Here is a 7,291-nt window from a genome sequence, read left to right as displayed (position 1 = left end):
CCCTGCATTCTCTGTGTCTTTGGGCCATGAATCATCCACCATTTAGAGTCAGAATGGTCACCCTGCTGACATTGCTCAAGGCTCAGCTCTACAGTCCCTCTGCATGTAGCCCTCCTGGGGGGCTCATCTCCTCTAGATCAACAACTTCTTTCGTGATTTCTATTCAGTTCCATGAATTCTATGACATTAACAGTGATAAAATGCACCTTCCACTAACTGACTAAGTACATGCTTTCTCTGTGAATGGACCTAGAACCTGTCATACTGAGTGAAGTAAGTCAGGAAGAGAAAAACAAATATTGTATACTAACACATGCATGTGGAATCTAGAAGAGTGGTACAGAGCACCTATTTGCAAAGCTGAAACAGAGACACAGGTATAGAGGACAAATGTGTGGACACCAAGGAGAGGTGGGATAAAATGGGAGATTGGGACTGATATACACTACTGTGTATAAAACAGATAACTAACGAGAACCTACTGTATAGTATAGGGAACTCAGCACAGTGCTCTGTGGTGACCTAAATGGGAAGGAAATCCAAAAAAGAGGAGATATGTTTCTAAATATGGCTGATTCACTTTGCAATACAGTAGAAACTAACACAACATTGTAAAGCAACTATATCCCAATTTAAAAAATGAAAATTATTACTGTATCTTCAAAACGATACTCTAGGGTAAGCATTATTATTCCCATTTTTCAGATGAGAGAACTAAGGTGAGAAGTGGTTAGTAATGGCTACCCAAATAGGAAGCTGCCAAATAGCAGCATGAACCCCATGTGTTGGACCCCTAAAGCTTATTTTTGACTTTTATTTTTTCCATACTGTAATTCTTTGAATTTATTTTGTATTAGGGTATAGCCAACTGACAATGTTGTGATACTTTTAGATGCACAGTGAAGGGACTCAGCCTTACATATACATGTATCCATTCTCCCGCAAATCGCCCTCCAACACTGTAATTTTAAAAGGAGTATCTTGGTTAGTCCCTCCAAAATTCTTCTAAACCAGAGATTAGCATTGCACTTTCCATGGAACATGAGTCTAGAAAATGTTGATAAGACAACAGGCTAGGTGCTATTGACCTCTTGAGTCACTGATTGCTGGGTTACTGTCGGTTCAGAAATGTCCTATTGCTCTAGACCAAATAACCAGACAGTCCATGTGCATGAAGTAAGATTTTGAAGAAATGAAAGGTCCTGAGGTTAGTACTGAGCCCTTGTTCATAAGAGGTGCCCTGCAAAGCACATTTTATTGAATCTTAATTCTTCAAAGTTAGGATCTGCTGCTCTTCCTGTATTCAATTTACTGGGCTATTTCACTTGGGCCACTCTGTAAGCGCTCATCTTGAGCTCCGTGGTGATCATGTGCACCACTGTGCTCCCTCCTCCAGGGTGGACTTTACCCAGCCTCAGATCCCACAGAAGCCACAGGCATCAGCTGACTCATCTACTTCTTGACTATTCACCCAGCAAGTGACACGATGACCTACTCTATGAAGTTCCTGCACAGGTTATATTTTGAATCTACTAAGGAATTCACTGAGCAGGGGAGTGTGAAAGAGGTGAAAGCTGCCCTTTGACTAGCATGAAGTTTTAATGATACTTCAGAATGTAGGGGGTGATTAAATTAAGAGTAAGAAGGAACTTTCTGGTCAGGGAAGGAATCAAGATAGTTTCATGAATGGAAAACAAAGCATGCAAAGATGTGACAAAAGATGCTGTTGCTGAAGGAAGAAGATGGAAGCGTCTGTGGGAGAACCAGAGACAGCTGGGCAGGGAGCCCACAACCAGACGGTGATGTGGAGGTTGTACTATAGCCTCTAGACTATAGTTTCCCAGAATGGGGTGTATATCAGCACAAGATATGACTTAAGATGGGAGACAGGGTTTCCCCAGTGGCTCAGTGGTAAATCATGGGTTTGATCCCTGCTTGGGGAAGATCCCGCCTGCTGCAGACAGCAGCTAAACCCGTGTACCAGAACCAGTGAACCTGTGCTCTAGAGCCTGGAAGCTGCAACGACTGAAGCCTGAGCACCCTAGAGCCTGTGCTCCACCACCAGAGAAGTGACCACAATGAGAAGACTGAGTACAAGTAACTAAAGAGTAGCCCCCACTCACCACAACTAGAGAAAAGCTCGTGCAACAACAAAGACCCAGAACAGCCAAAAACATAAGTAACTGACTAAATAAATAATTTTTCCCCAAAAAAGATGGGAGATAGATGAACAACTTAAATATTAATAGTTCTGCACTTCGTCTAACAGGTATTAGACAAACATACACCAACGTACAACCTCATGGATATTATTGCTTTGGACAAGGTCAATTTGCTTCTTTTTTAAAAGGGGTCACTTAGAGAAAAATAGTATATAACTAATAGTACAGGAGTCCAGTATGGAAAACAGATATTACCCTAGGTATTTCAAATGCAGGAATTGAATACAGGATATTGGTTACCAAGGTGTTGGAGGAGCTGTAAGAGCAAAAGGAAGAAGGGGATTCAAAGCTGGTGATGCCCCTGGGCTGGAACCCAGAGATCTAAACTTGCCTCTACTGTATTGGGGGTTGTAGGCACCTTCAGTGCTGGGTCCACCTTGACCTGGCGGCTGGAATCTCGAGCCACTGTACTCGTACTGCCACAGTAGCAGCCACGAGAACTTCAAATAAGGAAGACTGCCTCTTCCTCTGACGTCCAATTGCCTTCTGGTTGGATGACTGGCATACCCTACACCCTAACAGAAAAGCAGCTGGCAAAGACGTTTACAAAATATAATTTGTAGATTCCAGTCCCCAAAACACAGAGCAGAGTGGTGAATTGAGGGGAAGGGGCTGAGAGACACAAATAAATAACTGGCATAAGAACACAGGGAGATGGGACAAAAAGATGGGAAATTGATATGCTAGTGAAAAAATTTAGGATATTGCTGTGCTAGGTGATGGAAAGTCAGCCAAAGTTCTTAAGCAGAGGAATGATAATCAGATTTGTGATTTTGATAGATTACCCTTAGATAGCACAAAAGGTGGGTTGGGTGGAAAGAGAACTTGAGGTGGATAAGTAGATTAGGACACTCCTGTGAAAATTCTGGCAGGAGAGGATGAAGATCTAAATGTGGGAAGAGGTGAGTGGGTGTGAATTGGAGAGCTATTGTGTGACTGTAACTGAGAGCATTTGGGGATCCATCTCAGATGGTAAACAAGCTGCTTGTAATGCAGAAGACCCGGGTTCCATTCCTGGGTCAGGAAGATCCCATGCAGAAGGAAATGGCTACCCACTCCAGTATTCTTGCCTGAGAAATCCCATGGACAGAGGAGCCTGATGGGCTACAGTCCATGGGGTCAGAAAGAGTTGGACACAACTGAGCGACTAACACTTTTGCTTTTTCACTTTTGTAGGTGGTTGGGAAGTTATGGGAGGAATTGAAGATGCTCCTGAAAGCTCCAGCCTGGGTTACCATGGTGATGTTAACACCATCCATCTGCTCAGGTGGGAGATGTAGGGAGAAGATGCTGAGTCCTGCTTCAAGGCCACAGGTGCAAGGCCTTGTACCAATGCCACAGAAGTGGAGCCCAGAACCAAGGTCACCTCTGAAGTTGACTGAACCCGTTTGTAAAATTTCCAAAAGCCCCCGTGATCATCACCAGTAGGCTTCCTGACCCCAAATTAGGTAAAAATACCCACTCCAGTAATCATCCTATAGTGTCTTAGTCTTAGTCGCTCAGTCATGTCCGACTCTTTGCAATTCTATTGACTGTAGCTCACCAGGCTCCTCTGTCCATGGGATTATCCAGGCAAGAATACTGGAGAGGGTGGCCATTCCCTTCTCCAGGGGGGTTTCCCAACCCAGGGACTGAACTCAGGTCTCCCACACTTCAGGCAGATTCTTTACCACCTGAGCCACCAGGGAAGCCTTAACCAAGCTCCTAATGCCAACCTTCCAGCAGGAATTTTCTGTCTTGAGGGCATAACAGTTGGCTATTAAACCATGAGAACCATTGACTCGCCCTGGTCTGTCAGAAGTTTGCTTTGCAGTGCTCACATTATCACTGCTCTTTGTTCTTAATAAATTCACTCCCTTCTGAAATGCTCTGTGTCTGGAAATTCTTTTCCAACCCGCATTAGGACTGCCTCCACCAAAGAAAATCATCTGAAGACAATCTTCCTCCCCTTTTCCCTTTCTGCTCCTCCTAGCTGGAAGTATTTCCTCCTCACTCTAGACTCCAGTTGCTGCACCTCTCTCACTGTTTATATAGCTCTATTTTACAACCTCTCCTGGTTTTATGTCTTCTCCTCCCTCTGATGCAAGGTGCTTGGTAATAGGGTACGAGCATTCATCCTTGTCTCTGCTACTGGGCTTTCATAATCTCTGGCACAGAGTCAGGATCAGTAAATGTTTGATGAAAATAGCAGTGGCTGTAATAATGTAATGAAGCTATCTGTGTACTTGGGAGCCCTCCCTTCTCTGCTCTCCACTCATCTTCAGTTCCTAGTAAGTTATTTGCACATAGTCACATGTCCATGATGCCTTTAAAATACCAAGGGCAAAATCCAGCATCTATGTCAACAGCTCAACAGAAACAGTCAAAGCAGATGAAAGTTGTTTAGCAGAATTCCTTCAGGCTGCCTTGTCACTTGACCCCTGTGCCAGGCTCCCCTACCTGACAGGATTCTCTGGTTTCATATATGTATCATGGGCTCAGCAAGTTCTGATTAAACTTTAAAATGTAGTCTCCACTCATTTCAAGGGTCTGTGACCTGGAATATCCTTAACCCTAAAGCTTGAACTTATTTGGTTCATGAATGAACATCCTCCACATTGATATTCTCTTTGTAGTGTTACTTAATACAATTTCCCCCAAAAGGAGTTGGGGAGAGGATAACTAAAATATCCACTAGTAGAGGCTTGTTTACATAGATTATAGTCCATGAACAAGAATGAATGCGTCCTGTTTTGAAAATATTTCCAAAGATGTATTACTAAGGTAATAAAAGGTTGTTGTTTAGTCACTAAGTTGTGTCCAACTCTTTTGCGAACCCATGGACCATCGCCTGCTAGGCTCCTCTGCCCATGGGATTTTCCAGGCAAGAGCACCAGGGTGGGTTGCCATGTCCTCCTGCAGGGGATCTTCCTGACTGAGAGAATCTTCCTGACCCAGGGGTTGAACCAGAGTGTCGTGCATTGCAGACAGATTCTTTACCACTGAGCCACTGGGGAAGCACCAATAAAAGGTAGTTATAGAAAAAATGCATAATATGATTTCATTAAAAATTTTAAAACCCAATAACCATGATCATAGATGTACATACACCCATGTGTGTCTGGAGAAAGTCTGGAAGGAAGTGTTTATCCCGGATAGTTCACAGGTGTGACCTGTGAAGAGAACAATGGGAAGGGAAAGAGTCTTGGAAAGGCACTGTTTACTTGCTTTTATTTGATTTTTTCCCCACAACGTATTTATTGTCTGATAATATTAATTAATTGATTAAAAGGAGGCAGTCATTGCCCTGTGAGAAATACACAGCACAGTCTCTCCTTCTGCTAAGTGAGGACTTCCTGGCTCCTTCCGGTGGTGAGGAGAACAACTGGGGACCAGTCAACTCCCAGATCTAGATCACCATGCTAGACTCAGAATGGCAGGGCCACCCTGCTCCTCTAGCATGCCCTTGACTATTACAGCTATCCACTACACAAGGCTAACACTGAACATTCACTATTACTGGCTCATTTATATGAATTATCCCATTTATTCAATATGTTAAAATCTACTTTAGAGATGAGCACTGTGAGGAATAAAGAAACTTACTCAAGGTCTCCCAGGTGAGAAAGAGAAGCCAGGATTCAAAACCATGGATCCATCCCTGCCAAGGGAAGAGTCTGGACCACCCCTACCAATGACATCAGTTCCAGATGAGAAGTCAGACTCCATCAGATTCCCCAGGTGCACCAAGAAGCACAGGGATTGATGTTCACCAAATGCATAGGAATCATGTACAGAAACCAGGGCAGATGGGTTCATTAATGTGAGAAGCATTCTGATCTCCTTATAGATACTGGACCTAGGACTGACTCCACTTAGGAGGAAACACTGTCATGCCTTCTTCACTATGCTTCCCACAAATTTACAACAATTGGGATGGCTTCACAATAAATGATATTTCACTAAATGGTCTGTAGTGTTTTTGAGGCTTCCAAGAAAGATCTCAAAGGGCTGTAAGTTCCAAAAACTTCAGTTCAGTTCAGTCCCTCAGCCGTGCCCGACTCTTTGCGACCCCATGAACCGCAGCACGCCAGGCCTCCCTGTCCATCACCAACTACCGGAGTTCACCCAAACCCGTGTCCATTGAGTTGGTGATGCCATCCAACCATCTTATCCTCTGTCGTCCCTTTCTCCTCCTGCCCTCAATCTTTCCCAACATCAGGGTCTTTTCCAATGAGTCAGCTCTTCGCATCAAAGTAACCCTGAGCTATTCTGTAGACCCACCAATAGGCATGGGAATACCAAAGGTTCAATTCAGTCTGAAGCTAAAGGGAAAATCTTTGAACTCCTTCAATAATCACCTCTCCCCTCATGCTTCAAACTCTGGTTATTAAAATTTTGAGTATTGTGCCATATGTGAAATAGATAGACAGTGGGAATTTGGTGTATGACTCAGGGAACTCAAACCAGTGCTCAGTAACAACCTAGAGGGGTGGGATGGAGTGGGAGGTAGGAGGGAGGATCAAAAGGGAGGGAACATATGTATACTTGTGTGTGATTCATGTTGAAAAATAGCAGAAACCAATACAATATTGTAAAGCAATTATCCTCAATTAAAAGAATAAACTGAGAAAAAAGAGAAAAAAATTTTGAGTATTGTGGACTTTAGATTAAGCAATAAAGTTTCTGCAAAAAGCAGAATTCTTACTTTTAGTCTATTGAACTATGATTGAGAGGATTTCAACTTTCAGGAAATAATAATCATAGTATTAAATCAGAGGTACAATGATAAAACTAGATATAAAACTTTTGGGTTTGTAATGACACTTCTATTTCTGTTTTCTTTTGTTTATTATTTGTAAGTTTCTTGAGGACCAGGGGTATATGTTTATGTGCATCTTTGGAACTTAACAAAGTTGCTGAGAGTAGAAGCCACTCAGGACATGCCTGCTGAATGGCTGAGTGAACAGATAAGAACAAAACAAATGCTAAAAATTTTGCCTGCCAGTGGCAGCTCTTTCTAGCATTTGCAGCCTGATGAATCCTTAATTACACAGGATAAAGGAATAAACTGTACCTTGAGTGAATAT

Source organism: Oryx dammah, unplaced genomic scaffold, assembly GCF_014754425.2.
Source record: "Oryx dammah isolate SB20612 unplaced genomic scaffold, SCBI_Odam_1.1 HiC_scaffold_25, whole genome shotgun sequence".
NCBI lineage: Eukaryota > Metazoa > Chordata > Mammalia > Artiodactyla > Bovidae > Oryx > Oryx dammah.
This window is presented reverse-complemented; position numbering follows the sequence as displayed.